Genomic DNA, 15,491 nt, shown 5'->3' on the forward strand with positions numbered 1-15,491 from the left:
AACCTAAACCCATACCATTATTGCTAAGCAGCAAGACAGGGGCCCATTGCACTCCCACGGGGCCTTTTTAAATGCAATCCATAACCCGGATTTGCCAGGAACCCTTCTTACTCCTCCTACTTGCATGTGACACTGGGCTTAGGATCTGCATAGGAAACACACACACAAGCACACACCTACCTTTGTTGCCTGCAGATGCCTCCTTGGCTGTCCCCAAACGGTATCAAACCAACACCCACGGGAAGCTGTAAGCATAGAGGACATGCCTGCACCCCATTGGACTTACCTGTGTGGGTTAAATCCGGGTTATTTGACAACCTATGGCGGTGATGGTTCTGCTCAGGCAGAGCAGTGCTGATGCTCCTCATAAAGCTGTCGCTGCTGTGAAGGTTCTAGGTGACATCACAAATCCCTATGGTTACATACACAACAAAGCTGGGTTGTTGTTGTTTACACTCTGCAAGGCCTGTGGAAGTGAGTGACATCATAGCACTGTAGTTCTGAGGGTTCTAGATGGATGCAACAATCTCCTGTTGCTTCTATGAAGGCCATAATAGACGACATCACCAAACAGCTCCATAGTCACATACACAGCAAAGGAGAGATGTTGTTTACACCTAGTGATGTCAGTGGTATTGAGTGACATCACAGCACAGTGCTAAGGCTCCTGGGCCTGGACACAGCAGCGGCTGCAATATCTCAACGGAGAATACGTTTATATATATGTGTGTGTGTGCGCGTATATATATATATATATATATATATATATATATATATATATATATTTCTCCGCCGAAATCACTTTTAAACCCATTTCCACCTTTTTTTCCCTTCTCTTCCTCTTACTTTTTTTTCACGTTTTTTTACGTTTTTCTCCTTTTCGCCTCTTTTCTGGGCGTATTATTCTTCTTTTTCTTCTTTTTTTTCGTCTAATGCATACCCCATCAGTGCAGCAATGCTTATTCAATACCGCCAGCAGATGGAGACACTGGGGGATAATTTTCTAAGGATTTATACTGATTTTTCCTGTCTGAATTTGTCGCACAGAAAGTTGCAGGCCAAATATGTGTGACATTTCTGCGACTTTAGCTTCTAGAGCATTTTTACAACATTATACATAGGTGCTGAATACATAAAAAGCGACTGTTCAGCGACAGACAAGTCGCATCGGCTGAAAGTAGGCCAGAATGTCAGTCCATGTTGGAGCAGGTTTAGATACAGTCTAAAGTATAGATCTCAAAGTCTGTGCACAGAATTTAGCAAGGGCCTCGCACCTTCTGATGCATCAGGTAGGTGCACAATAGCATAGCCTAACCCTCTGTACTTTGGTCTATATTGATGCGGGACATAGACAGCCAGCTGATGACCAATCCATTAGTGCAATGGATGGCTGGAAGCATTTGTCTTTGCCTTTGCAATACCACAGAAGCAATGCATGGTCAATGTACAGCAATGACACACCTGTGTGAACAGCCAGGAGACCCCCCCCCCCCCCCCCCCCCATGTTATGTTACATAGTTACATAGTTAGTACGGTCGAAAAAAGACATATGTCCATCAAGTTCAACCAGGGAATTAAGGGGTAGGGGTGTGGCGCGATATTGGGGAAGGGATGAGATTTTATATTTCTTCATAAGCATTAATCTTATTTTGTCAATTAGGAACATTCAGCACCCACCCGCTATCAAGGCAGCTGCCTATCATGTCATGCCCTACCTGCACAGGTGTGCTGGCTACTCAAATGATCCAATTAAGGAGGCCATTTAGTCAGCAGCAGCAGAAGTCCTGTGCCTGGACGCTCCAACAGCGGCCAGACACAAGCAGAAGCAGAAGCAGCAGAAGCAGCAGCAGCACCACCTTTTGTTTTTTGGCTGCAGCAGCAGCAAGGCCCACAGGGCTGGCTAGCTGGCTAGCCAGCAAGCAGGTAGCAATGAAAGTAGGAATCTTTCTTTTTAACCCTGTAAGGGGGTGGTGCACTGTACCCGAAGATACTGCCATATCGGGTCAATGCATAGGGCGACGGAAGCAAGCTTCGAAATCGGCCCCCGTTCTCAAAAATCCATTTAATATATGGTCCCCAGATAGGGGACGTATCAGATATTAAACTGATAAGAACAGATACTACACTTGATCTTAGCCAAAAGGCCGAGAAGCGATAACCGTGAAAGGGGCGGGCCCAACAAGGTGCCCTTCATGGGCACTATCACTGCTTGCTGTCAGGGAGGCTGCCAGACAATTTTCCATGCACACTCTGGGCTGGGGGGCAGTCAACCACCAGTACACACAGCAGAACCTAAACCCATACCATTATTGCTAAGCAGCAAGACAGGGGCCCATTGCACTCCCACGGGGCCTTTTTAAATGCAATCCATAACCCGGATTTGCCAGGAACCCTTCTTACTCCTCCTACTTGCATGTGACACTGGGCTTAGGATCTGCATAGGAAACACACACACAAGCACACACCTACCTTTGTTGCCTGCAGATGCCTCCTTGGCTGTCCCCAAACGGTATCAAACCAACACCCACGGGAAGCTGTAAGCATAGAGGACATGCCTGCACCCCATTGGACTTACCTGTGTGGGTTAAATCCGGGTTATTTGACAACCTATGGCGGTGATGGTTCTGCTCAGGCAGAGCAGTGCTGATGCTCCTCATAAAGCTGTCGCTGCTGTGAAGGTTCTAGGTGACATCACAAATCCCTATGGTTACATACACAACAAAGCTGGGTTGTTGTTGTTTACACTCTGCAAGGCCTGTGGAAGTGAGTGACATCATAGCACTGTAGTTCTGAGGGTTCTAGATGGATGCAACAATCTCCTGTTGCTTCTATGAAGGCCATAATAGACGACATCACCAAACAGCTCCATAGTCACATACACAGCAAAGGAGAGATGTTGTTTACACCTAGTGATGTCAGTGGTATTGAGTGACATCACAGCACAGTGCTAAGGCTCCTGGGCCTGGACACAGCAGCGGCTGCAATATCTCAACGGAGAATACGTTTATATATATGTGTGTGTGTGCGCGTATATATATATATATATATATATATATATTTATATATATATATATATATATATATATTTCTCCGCCAAAATCACTTTTAAACCCATTTCCACCTTTTTTTCCCTTCTCTTCCTCTTACTTTTTTTTCACGTTTTTTTACGTTTTTCTCCTTTTCGCCTCTTTTCTGGGCGTATTATTCTTCTTTTTCTTCTTTTTTTTCGTCTAATGCATACCCCATCAGTGCAGCAATGCTTATTCAATACCGCCAGCAGATGGAGACACTGGGGGATAATTTTCTAAGGATTTATACTGATTTTTCCTGTCTGAATTTGTCGCACAGAAAGTTGCAGGCCAAATATGTGTGACATTTCTGCGACTTTAGCTTCTAGAGCATTTTTACAACATTATACATAGGTGCTGAATACATAAAAAGCGACTGTTCAGCGACAGACAAGTCGCATCGGCTGAAAGTAGGCCAGAATGTCAGTCCATGTTGAAGCAGGTTTAGATACAGTCTAAAGTATAGATCTCAAAGTCTGTGCACAGAATTTAGCAAGGGCCTCGCACCTTCTGATGCATCAGGTAGGTGCACAATAGCATAGCCTAACCCTCTGTACTTTGGTCTATATTGATGCGGGACATAGACAGCCAGCTGATGACCAATCCATTAGTGCAATGGATGGCTGGAAGCATTTGTCTTTGCCTTTGCAATACCACAGAAGCAATGCATGGTCAATGTACAGCAATGACACACCTGTGTGAACAGCCAGGAGACCCCCCCCCCCCCCCATGTTATGTTACATAGTTACATAGTTAGTACGGTCGAAAAAAGACATATGTCCATCAAGTTCAACCAGGGAATTAAGGGGTAGGGGTGTGGCGCGATATTGGGGAAGGGATGAGATTTTATATTTCTTCATAAGCATTAATCTTATTTTGTCAATTAGGAACATTCAGCACCCACCCGCTATCAAGGCAGCTGCCTATCATGTCATGCCCTACCTGCACAGGTGTGCTGGCTACTCAAATGATCCAATTAAGGAGGCCATTTAGTCAGCAGCAGCAGAAGTCCTGTGCCTGGACGCTCCAACAGCGGCCAGACACAAGCAGAAGCAGAAGCAGCAGAAGCAGCAGCAGCACCACCTTTTGTTTTTTGGCTGCAGCAGCAGCAAGGCCCACAGGGCTGGCTAGCTGGCTAGCCAGCAAGCAGGTAGCAATGAAAGTAGGAATCTTTCTTTTTAACCCTGTAAGGGGGTGGTGCACTGTACCCGAAGATACTGCCATATCGGGTCAATGCATAGGGCGACGGAAGCAAGCTTCGAAATCGGCCCCCGTTCTCAAAAATCCATTTAATATATGGTCCCCAGATAGGGGACGTATCAGATATTAAACTGATAAGAACAGATACTACACTTGATCTTAGCCAAAAGGCCGAGAAGCGATAACCGTGAAAGGGGCGGGCCCAACAAGGTGCCCTTCATGGGCACTATCACTGCTTGCTGTCAGGGAGGCTGCCAGACAATTTTCCATGCACACTCTGGGCTGGGGGGCAGTCAACCACCAGTACACACAGCAGAACCTAAACCCATACCATTATTGCTAAGCAGCAAGACAGGGGCCCATTGCACTCCCACGGGGCCTTTTTAAATGCAATCCATAACCCGGATTTGCCAGGAACCCTTCTTACTCCTCCTACTTGCATGTGACACTGGGCTTAGGATCTGCATAGGAAACACACACACAAGCACACACCTACCTTTGTTGCCTGCAGATGCCTCCTTGGCTGTCCCCAAACGGTATCAAACCAACACCCACGGGAAGCTGTAAGCATAGAGGACATGCCTGCACCCCATTGGACTTACCTGTGTGGGTTAAATCCGGGTTATTTGACAACCTATGGCGGTGATGGTTCTGCTCAGGCAGAGCAGTGCTGATGCTCCTCATAAAGCTGTCGCTGCTGTGAAGGTTCTAGGTGACATCACAAATCCCTATGGTTACATACACAACAAAGCTGGGTTGTTGTTGTTTACACTCTGCAAGGCCTGTGGAAGTGAGTGACATCATAGCACTGTAGTTCTGAGGGTTCTAGATGGATGCAACAATCTCCTGTTGCTTCTATGAAGGCCATAATAGACGACATCACCAAACAGCTCCATAGTCACATACACAGCAAAGGAGAGATGTTGTTTACACCTAGTGATGTCAGTGGTATTGAGTGACATCACAGCACAGTGCTAAGGCTCCTGGGCCTGGACACAGCAGCGGCTGCAATATCTCAACGGAGAATACGTTTATATATATGTGTGTGTGTGCGCGTATATATATATATATATATATATATATATATATATATATATATATTTCTCCGCCGAAATCACTTTTAAACCCATTTCCACCTTTTTTTCCCTTCTCTTCCTCTTACTTTTTTTTCACGTTTTTTTACGTTTTTCTCCTTTTCGCCTCTTTTCTGGGCGTATTATTCTTCTTTTTCTTCTTTTTTTTCGTCTAATGCATACCCCATCAGTGCAGCAATGCTTATTCAATACCGCCAGCAGATGGAGACACTGGGGGATAATTTTCTAAGGATTTATACTGATTTTTCCTGTCTGAATTTGTCGCACAGAAAGTTGCAGGCCAAATATGTGTGACATTTCTGCGACTTTAGCTTCTAGAGCATTTTTACAACATTATACATAGGTGCTGAATACATAAAAAGCGACTGTTCAGCGACAGACAAGTCGCATCGGCTGAAAGTAGGCCAGAATGTCAGTCCATGTTGGAGCAGGTTTAGATACAGTCTAAAGTATAGATCTCAAAGTCTGTGCACAGAATTTAGCAAGGGCCTCGCACCTTCTGATGCATCAGGTAGGTGCACAATAGCATAGCCTAACCCTCTGTACTTTGGTCTATATTGATGCGGGACATAGACAGCCAGCTGATGACCAATCCATTAGTGCAATGGATGGCTGGAAGCATTTGTCTTTGCCTTTGCAATACCACAGAAGCAATGCATGGTCAATGTACAGCAATGACACACCTGTGTGAACAGCCAGGAGACCCCCCCCCCCCCCCCCCCCCCATGTTATGTTACATAGTTACATAGTTAGTACGGTCGAAAAAAGACATATGTCCATCAAGTTCAACCAGGGAATTAAGGGGTAGGGGTGTGGCGCGATATTGGGGAAGGGATGAGATTTTATATTTCTTCATAAGCATTAATCTTATTTTGTCAATTAGGAACATTCAGCACCCACCCGCTATCAAGGCAGCTGCCTATCATGTCATGCCCTACCTGCACAGGTGTGCTGGCTACTCAAATGATCCAATTAAGGAGGCCATTTAGTCAGCAGCAGCAGAAGTCCTGTGCCTGGACGCTCCAACAGCGGCCAGACACAAGCAGAAGCAGAAGCAGCAGAAGCAGCAGCAGCACCACCTTTTGTTTTTTGGCTGCAGCAGCAGCAAGGCCCACAGGGCTGGCTAGCTGGCTAGCCAGCAAGCAGGTAGCAATGAAAGTAGGAATCTTTCTTTTTAACCCTGTAAGGGGGTGGTGCACTGTACCCGAAGATACTGCCATATCGGGTCAATGCATAGGGCGACGGAAGCAAGCTTCGAAATCGGCCCCCGTTCTCAAAAATCCATTTAATATATGGTCCCCAGATAGGGGACGTATCAGATATTAAACTGATAAGAACAGATACTACACTTGATCTTAGCCAAAAGGCCGAGAAGCGATAACCGTGAAAGGGGCGGGCCCAACAAGGTGCCCTTCATGGGCACTATCACTGCTTGCTGTCAGGGAGGCTGCCAGACAATTTTCCATGCACACTCTGGGCTGGGGGGCAGTCAACCACCAGTACACACAGCAGAACCTAAACCCATACCATTATTGCTAAGCAGCAAGACAGGGGCCCATTGCACTCCCACGGGGCCTTTTTAAATGCAATCCATAACCCGGATTTGCCAGGAACCCTTCTTACTCCTCCTACTTGCATGTGACACTGGGCTTAGGATCTGCATAGGAAACACACACACAAGCACACACCTACCTTTGTTGCCTGCAGATGCCTCCTTGGCTGTCCCCAAACGGTATCAAACCAACACCCACGGGAAGCTGTAAGCATAGAGGACATGCCTGCACCCCATTGGACTTACCTGTGTGGGTTAAATCCGGGTTATTTGACAACCTATGGCGGTGATGGTTCTGCTCAGGCAGAGCAGTGCTGATGCTCCTCATAAAGCTGTCGCTGCTGTGAAGGTTCTAGGTGACATCACAAATCCCTATGGTTACATACACAACAAAGCTGGGTTGTTGTTGTTTACACTCTGCAAGGCCTGTGGAAGTGAGTGACATCATAGCACTGTAGTTCTGAGGGTTCTAGATGGATGCAACAATCTCCTGTTGCTTCTATGAAGGCCATAATAGACGACATCACCAAACAGCTCCATAGTCACATACACAGCAAAGGAGAGATGTTGTTTACACCTAGTGATGTCAGTGGTATTGAGTGACATCACAGCACAGTGCTAAGGCTCCTGGGCCTGGACACAGCAGCGGCTGCAATATCTCAACGGAGAATACGTTTATATATATGTGTGTGTGTGCGCGTATATATATATATATATATATATATATATATATATATATATATTTCTCCGCCGAAATCACTTTTAAACCCATTTCCACCTTTTTTTCCCTTCTCTTCCTCTTACTTTTTTTTCACGTTTTTTTACGTTTTTCTCCTTTTCGCCTCTTTTCTGGGCGTATTATTCTTCTTTTTCTTCTTTTTTTTCGTCTAATGCATACCCCATCAGTGCAGCAATGCTTATTCAATACCGCCAGCAGATGGAGACACTGGGGGATAATTTTCTAAGGATTTATACTGATTTTTCCTGTCTGAATTTGTCGCACAGAAAGTTGCAGGCCAAATATGTGTGACATTTCTGCGACTTTAGCTTCTAGAGCATTTTTACAACATTATACATAGGTGCTGAATACATAAAAAGCGACTGTTCAGCGACAGACAAGTCGCATCGGCTGAAAGTAGGCCAGAATGTCAGTCCATGTTGGAGCAGGTTTAGATACAGTCTAAAGTATAGATCTCAAAGTCTGTGCACAGAATTTAGCAAGGGCCTCGCACCTTCTGATGCATCAGGTAGGTGCACAATAGCATAGCCTAACCCTCTGTACTTTGGTCTATATTGATGCGGGACATAGACAGCCAGCTGATGACCAATCCATTAGTGCAATGGATGGCTGGAAGCATTTGTCTTTGCCTTTGCAATACCACAGAAGCAATGCATGGTCAATGTACAGCAATGACACACCTGTGTGAACAGCCAGGAGACCCCCCCCCCCCCCCCCCCATGTTATGTTACATAGTTACATAGTTAGTACGGTCGAAAAAAGACATATGTCCATCAAGTTCAACCAGGGAATTAAGGGGTAGGGGTGTGGCGCGATATTGGGGAAGGGATGAGATTTTATATTTCTTCATAAGCATTAATCTTATTTTGTCAATTAGGAACATTCAGCACCCACCCGCTATCAAGGCAGCTGCCTATCATGTCATGCCCTACCTGCACAGGTGTGCTGGCTACTCAAATGATCCAATTAAGGAGGCCATTTAGTCAGCAGCAGCAGAAGTCCTGTGCCTGGACGCTCCAACAGCGGCCAGACACAAGCAGAAGCAGAAGCAGCAGAAGCAGCAGCAGCACCACCTTTTGTTTTTTGGCTGCAGCAGCAGCAAGGCCCACAGGGCTGGCTAGCTGGCTAGCCAGCAAGCAGGTAGCAATGAAAGTAGGAATCTTTCTTTTTAACCCTGTAAGGGGGTGGTGCACTGTACCCGAAGATACTGCCATATCGGGTCAATGCATAGGGCGACGGAAGCAAGCTTCGAAATCGGCCCCCGTTCTCAAAAATCCATTTAATATATGGTCCCCAGATAGGGGACGTATCAGATATTAAACTGATAAGAACAGATACTACACTTGATCTTAGCCAAAAGGCCGAGAAGCGATAACCGTGAAAGGGGCGGGCCCAACAAGGTGCCCTTCATGGGCACTATCACTGCTTGCTGTCAGGGAGGCTGCCAGACAATTTTCCATGCACACTCTGGGCTGGGGGGCAGTCAACCACCAGTACACACAGCAGAACCTAAACCCATACCATTATTGCTAAGCAGCAAGACAGGGGCCCATTGCACTCCCACGGGGCCTTTTTAAATGCAATCCATAACCCGGATTTGCCAGGAACCCTTCTTACTCCTCCTACTTGCATGTGACACTGGGCTTAGGATCTGCATAGGAAACACACACACAAGCACACACCTACCTTTGTTGCCTGCAGATGCCTCCTTGGCTGTCCCCAAACGGTATCAAACCAACACCCACGGGAAGCTGTAAGCATAGAGGACATGCCTGCACCCCATTGGACTTACCTGTGTGGGTTAAATCCGGGTTATTTGACAACCTATGGCGGTGATGGTTCTGCTCAGGCAGAGCAGTGCTGATGCTCCTCATAAAGCTGTCGCTGCTGTGAAGGTTCTAGGTGACATCACAAATCCCTATGGTTACATACACAACAAAGCTGGGTTGTTGTTGTTTACACTCTGCAAGGCCTGTGGAAGTGAGTGACATCATAGCACTGTAGTTCTGAGGGTTCTAGATGGATGCAACAATCTCCTGTTGCTTCTATGAAGGCCATAATAGACGACATCACCAAACAGCTCCATAGTCACATACACAGCAAAGGAGAGATGTTGTTTACACCTAGTGATGTCAGTGGTATTGAGTGACATCACAGCACAGTGCTAAGGCTCCTGGGCCTGGACACAGCAGCGGCTGCAATATCTCAACGGAGAATACGTTTATATATATGTGTGTGTGTGCGCGTATATATATATATATATATATATATATATATATATATATATATATATATTTCTCCGCCGAAATCACTTTTAAACCCATTTCCACCTTTTTTTCCCTTCTCTTCCTCTTACTTTTTTTTCACGTTTTTTTACGTTTTTCTCCTTTTCGCCTCTTTTCTGGGCGTATTATTCTTCTTTTTCTTCTTTTTTTTCGTCTAATGCATACCCCATCAGTGCAGCAATGCTTATTCAATACCGCCAGCAGATGGAGACACTGGGGGATAATTTTCTAAGGATTTATACTGATTTTTCCTGTCTGAATTTGCCGCACAGAAAGTTGCAGGCCAAATATGTGTGACATTTCTGCGACTTTAGCTTCTAGAGCATTTTTACAACATTATACATAGGTGCTGAATACATAAAAAGCGACTGTTCAGCGACAGACAAGTCGCATCGGCTGAAAGTAGGCCAGAATGTCAGTCCATGTTGGAGCAGGTTTAGATACAGTCTAAAGTATAGATCTCAAAGTCTGTGCACAGAATTTAGCAAGGGCCTCGCACCTTCTGATGCATCAGGTAGGTGCACAATAGCATAGCCTAACCCTCTGTACTTTGGTCTATATTGATGCGGGACATAGACAGCCAGCTGATGACCAATCCATTAGTGCAATGGATGGCTGGAAGCATTTGTCTTTGCCTTTGCAATACCACAGAAGCAATGCATGGTCAATGTACAGCAATGACACACCTGTGTGAACAGCCAGGAGACCCCCCCCCCCCCATGTTATGTTACATAGTTACATAGTTAGTACGGTCGAAAAAAGACATATGTCCATCAAGTTCAACCAGGGAATTAAGGGGTAGGGGTGTGGCGCGATATTGGGGAAGGGATGAGATTTTATATTTCTTCATAAGCATTAATCTTATTTTGTCAATTAGGAACATTCAGCACCCACCCGCTATCAAGGCAGCTGCCTATCATGTCATGCCCTACCTGCACAGGTGTGCTGGCTACTCAAATGATCCAATTAAGGAGGCCATTTAGTCAGCAGCAGCAGAAGTCCTGTGCCTGGACGCTCCAACAGCGGCCAGACACAAGCAGAAGCAGAAGCAGCAGAAGCAGCAGCAGCACCACCTTTTGTTTTTTGGCTGCAGCAGCAGCAAGGCCCACAGGGCTGGCTAGCTGGCTAGCCAGCAAGCAGGTAGCAATGAAAGTAGGAATCTTTCTTTTTAACCCTGTAAGGGGGTGGTGCACTGTACCCGAAGATACTGCCATATCGGGTCAATGCATAGGGCGACGGAAGCAAGCTTCGAAATCGGCCCCCGTTCTCAAAAATCCATTTAATATATGGTCCCCAGATAGGGGACGTATCAGATATTAAACTGATAAGAACAGATACTACACTTGATCTTAGCCAAAAGGCCGAGAAGCGATAACCGTGAAAGGGGCGGGCCCAACAAGGTGCCCTTCATGGGCACTATCACTGCTTGCTGTCAGGGAGGCTGCCAGACAATTTTCCATGCACACTCTGGGCTGGGGGGCAGTCAACCACCAGTACACACAGCAGAACCTAAACCCATACCATTATTGCTAAGCAGCAAGACAGGGGCCCATTGCACTCCCACGGGGCCTTTTTAAATGCAATCCATAACCCGGATTTGCCAGGAACCCTTCTTACTCCTCCTACTTGCATGTGACACTGGGCTTAGGATCTGCATAGGAAACACACACACAAGCACACACCTACCTTTGTTGCCTGCAGATGCCTCCTTGGCTGTCCCCAAACGGTATCAAACCAACACCCACGGGAAGCTGTAAGCATAGAGGACATGCCTGCACCCCATTGGACTTACCTGTGTGGGTTAAATCCGGGTTATTTGACAACCTATGGCGGTGATGGTTCTGCTCAGGCAGAGCAGTGCTGATGCTCCTCATAAAGCTGTCGCTGCTGTGAAGGTTCTAGGTGACATCACAAATCCCTATGGTTACATACACAACAAAGCTGGGTTGTTGTTGTTTACACTCTGCAAGGCCTGTGGAAGTGAGTGACATCATAGCACTGTAGTTCTGAGGGTTCTAGATGGATGCAACAATCTCCTGTTGCTTCTATGAAGGCCATAATAGACGACATCACCAAACAGCTCCATAGTCACATACACAGCAAAGGAGAGATGTTGTTTACACCTAGTGATGTCAGTGGTATTGAGTGACATCACAGCACAGTGCTAAGGCTCCTGGGCCTGGACACAGCAGCGGCTGCAATATCTCAACGGAGAATACGTTTATATATATGTGTGTGTGTGCGCGTATATATATATATATATATATATATATATATATATATATATATATTTCTCCGCCGAAATCACTTTTAAACCCATTTCCACCTTTTTTTCCCTTCTCTTCCTCTTACTTTTTTTTCACGTTTTTTTACGTTTTTCTCCTTTTCGCCTCTTTTCTGGGCGTATTATTCTTCTTTTTCTTCTTTTTTTTCGTCTAATGCATACCCCATCAGTGCAGCAATGCTTATTCAATACCGCCAGCAGATGGAGACACTGGGGGATAATTTTCTAAGGATTTATACTGATTTTTCCTGTCTGAATTTGTCGCACAGAAAGTTGCAGGCCAAATATGTGTGACATTTCTGCGACTTTAGCTTCTAGAGCATTTTTACAACATTATACATAGGTGCTGAATACATAAAAAGCGACTGTTCAGCGACAGACAAGTCGCATCGGCTGAAAGTAGGCCAGAATGTCAGTCCATGTTGGAGCAGGTTTAGATACAGTCTAAAGTATAGATCTCAAAGTCTGTGCACAGAATTTAGCAAGGGCCTCGCACCTTCTGATGCATCAGGTAGGTGCACAATAGCATAGCCTAACCCTCTGTACTTTGGTCTATATTGATGCGGGACATAGACAGCCAGCTGATGACCAATCCATTAGTGCAATGGATGGCTGGAAGCATTTGTCTTTGCCTTTGCAATACCACAGAAGCAATGCATGGTCAATGTACAGCAATGACACACCTGTGTGAACAGCCAGGAGACCCCCCCCCCCCCATGTTATGTTACATAGTTACATAGTTAGTACGGTCGAAAAAAGACATATGTCCATCAAGTTCAACCAGGGAATTAAGGGGTAGGGGTGTGGCGCGATATTGGGGAAGGGATGAGATTTTATATTTCTTCATAAGCATTAATCTTATTTTGTCAATTAGGAACATTCAGCACCCACCCGCTATCAAGGCAGCTGCCTATCATGTCATGCCCTACCTGCACAGGTGTGCTGGCTACTCAAATGATCCAATTAAGGAGGCCATTTAGTCAGCAGCAGCAGAAGTCCTGTGCCTGGACGCTCCAACAGCGGCCAGACACAAGCAGAAGCAGAAGCAGCAGCAGCACCACCTTTTGTTTTTTGGCTGCAGCAGCAGCAAGGCCCACAGGGCTGGCTAGCTGGCTAGCCAGCAAGCAGGTAGCAATGAAAGTAGGAATCTTTCTTTTTAACCCTGTAAGGGGGTGGTGCACTGTACCCGAAGATACTGCCATATCGGGTCAATGCATAGGGCGACGGAAGCAAGCTTCGAAATCGGCCCCCGTTCTCAAAAATCCATTTAATATATGGTCCCCAGATAGGGGACGTATCAGATATTAAACTGATAAGAACAGATACTACACTTGATCTTAGCCAAAAGGCCGAGAAGCGATAACCGTGAAAGGGGCGGGCCCAACAAGGTGCCCTTCATGGGCACTATCACTGCTTGCTGTCAGGGAGGCTGCCAGACAATTTTCCATGCACACTCTGGGCTGGGGGGCAGTCAACCACCAGTACACACAGCAGAACCTAAACCCATACCATTATTGCTAAGCAGCAAGACAGGGGCCCATTGCACTCCCACGGGGCCTTTTTAAATGCAATCCATAACCCGGATTTGCCAGGAACCCTTCTTACTCCTCCTACTTGCATGTGACACTGGGCTTAGGATCTGCATAGGAAACACACACACAAGCACACACCTACCTTTGTTGCCTGCAGATGCCTCCTTGGCTGTCCCCAAACGGTATCAAACCAACACCCACGGGAAGCTGTAAGCATAGAGGACATGCCTGCACCCCATTGGACTTACCTGTGTGGGTTAAATCCGGGTTATTTGACAACCTATGGCGGTGATGGTTCTGCTCAGGCAGAGCAGTGCTGATGCTCCTCATAAAGCTGTCGCTGCTGTGAAGGTTCTAGGTGACATCACAAATCCCTATGGTTACATACACAACAAAGCTGGGTTGTTGTTGTTTACACTCTGCAAGGCCTGTGGAAGTGAGTGACATCATAGCACTGTAGTTCTGAGGGTTCTAGATGGATGCAACAATCTCCTGTTGCTTCTATGAAGGCCATAATAGACGACATCACCAAACAGCTCCATAGTCACATACACAGCAAAGGAGAGATGTTGTTTACACCTAGTGATGTCAGTGGTATTGAGTGACATCACAGCACAGTGCTAAGGCTCCTGGGCCTGGACACAGCAGCGGCTGCAATATCTCAACGGAGAATACGTTTATATATATGTGTGTGTGTGCGCGTATATATATATATATATATATATATATATATATATATATATATTTCTCCGCCGAAATCACTTTTAAACCCATTTCCACCTTTTTTTCCCTTCTCTTCCTCTTACTTTTTTTTCACGTTTTTTTACGTTTTTCTCCTTTTCGCCTCTTTTCTGGGCGTATTATTCTTCTTTTTCTTCTTTTTTTTCGTCTAATGCATACCCCATCAGTGCAGCAATGCTTATTCAATACCGCCAGCAGATGGAGACACTGGGGGATAATTTTCTAAGGATTTATACTGATTTTTCCTGTCTGAATTTGTCGCACAGAAAGTTGCAGGCCAAATATGTGTGACATTTCTGCGACTTTAGCTTCTAGAGCATTTTTACAACATTATACATAGGTGCTGAATACATAAAAAGCGACTGTTCAGCGACAGACAAGTCGCATCGGCTGAAAGTAGGCCAGAATGTCAGTCCATGTTGGAGCAGGTTTAGATACAGTCTAAAGTATAGATCTCAAAGTCTGTGCACAGAATTTAGCAAGGGCCTCGCACCTTCTGATGCATCAGGTAGGTGCACAATAGCATAGCCTAACCCTCTGTACTTTGGTCTATATTGATGCGGGACATAGACAGCCAGCTGATGACCAATCCATTAGTGCAATGGATGGCTGGAAGCATTTGTCTTTGCCTTTGCAATACCACAGAAGCAATGCATGGTCAATGTACAGCAATGACACACCTGTGTGAACATCCAGGAGACCCCCCCCCATGTTATGTTACATAGTTACATAGTTAGTACGGTCGAAAAAAGACATATGTCCATCAAGTTCAACCAGGGAATTAAGGGGTAGGGGTGTGGCGCGATATTGGGGAAGGGATGAGATTTTATATTTCTTCATAAGCATTAATCTTATTTTGTCAATTAGGAACATTCAGCACCCACCCGCTATCAAGGCAGCTGCCTATCATGTCATGCCCTACCTGCACAGGTGTGCTGGCTACTCAAATGATCCAATTAAGGAGGCCATTTAGTCAGCAGCAGCAGAAGTCCTGTG

General features: G+C 45.8%; 6 non-coding genes across 6 annotated transcripts; all 6 read right to left on the reverse strand.

The window, feature by feature from the left end:
* Window positions 1-1,965: 1,965 nt before the first annotated feature.
* Window positions 1,966-2,156, reverse strand: LOC130330617 (U2 spliceosomal RNA). Its single transcript, XR_008873740.1, has one exon. It is a non-coding gene; the product is annotated as a U2 spliceosomal RNA (small nuclear RNA).
* A 2,104-nt stretch (window positions 2,157-4,260) lies between these two features.
* LOC130330618 (U2 spliceosomal RNA) lies at window positions 4,261-4,451 on the reverse strand. Its single transcript, XR_008873741.1, has one exon. It is a non-coding gene; the product is annotated as a U2 spliceosomal RNA (small nuclear RNA).
* Window positions 4,452-6,550: 2,099 nt separating this feature from the next.
* On the reverse strand, window positions 6,551-6,741 carry LOC130330620 (U2 spliceosomal RNA). Its single transcript, XR_008873743.1, has one exon. It is a non-coding gene; the product is annotated as a U2 spliceosomal RNA (small nuclear RNA).
* Window positions 6,742-8,835: 2,094 nt separating this feature from the next.
* LOC130330621 (U2 spliceosomal RNA) lies at window positions 8,836-9,026 on the reverse strand. Its single transcript, XR_008873744.1, has one exon. It is a non-coding gene; the product is annotated as a U2 spliceosomal RNA (small nuclear RNA).
* A 2,094-nt stretch (window positions 9,027-11,120) lies between these two features.
* On the reverse strand, window positions 11,121-11,311 carry LOC130330622 (U2 spliceosomal RNA). The gene has a single exon (XR_008873745.1). It is a non-coding gene; the product is annotated as a U2 spliceosomal RNA (small nuclear RNA).
* Window positions 11,312-13,392: 2,081 nt separating this feature from the next.
* Window positions 13,393-13,583, reverse strand: LOC130330623 (U2 spliceosomal RNA). The gene has a single exon (XR_008873746.1). It is a non-coding gene; the product is annotated as a U2 spliceosomal RNA (small nuclear RNA).
* Window positions 13,584-15,491: the final 1,908 nt, after the last annotated feature.

This window comes from Hyla sarda, unplaced genomic scaffold, assembly GCF_029499605.1.
Source record: "Hyla sarda isolate aHylSar1 unplaced genomic scaffold, aHylSar1.hap1 scaffold_336, whole genome shotgun sequence".
NCBI lineage: Eukaryota > Metazoa > Chordata > Amphibia > Anura > Hylidae > Hyla > Hyla sarda.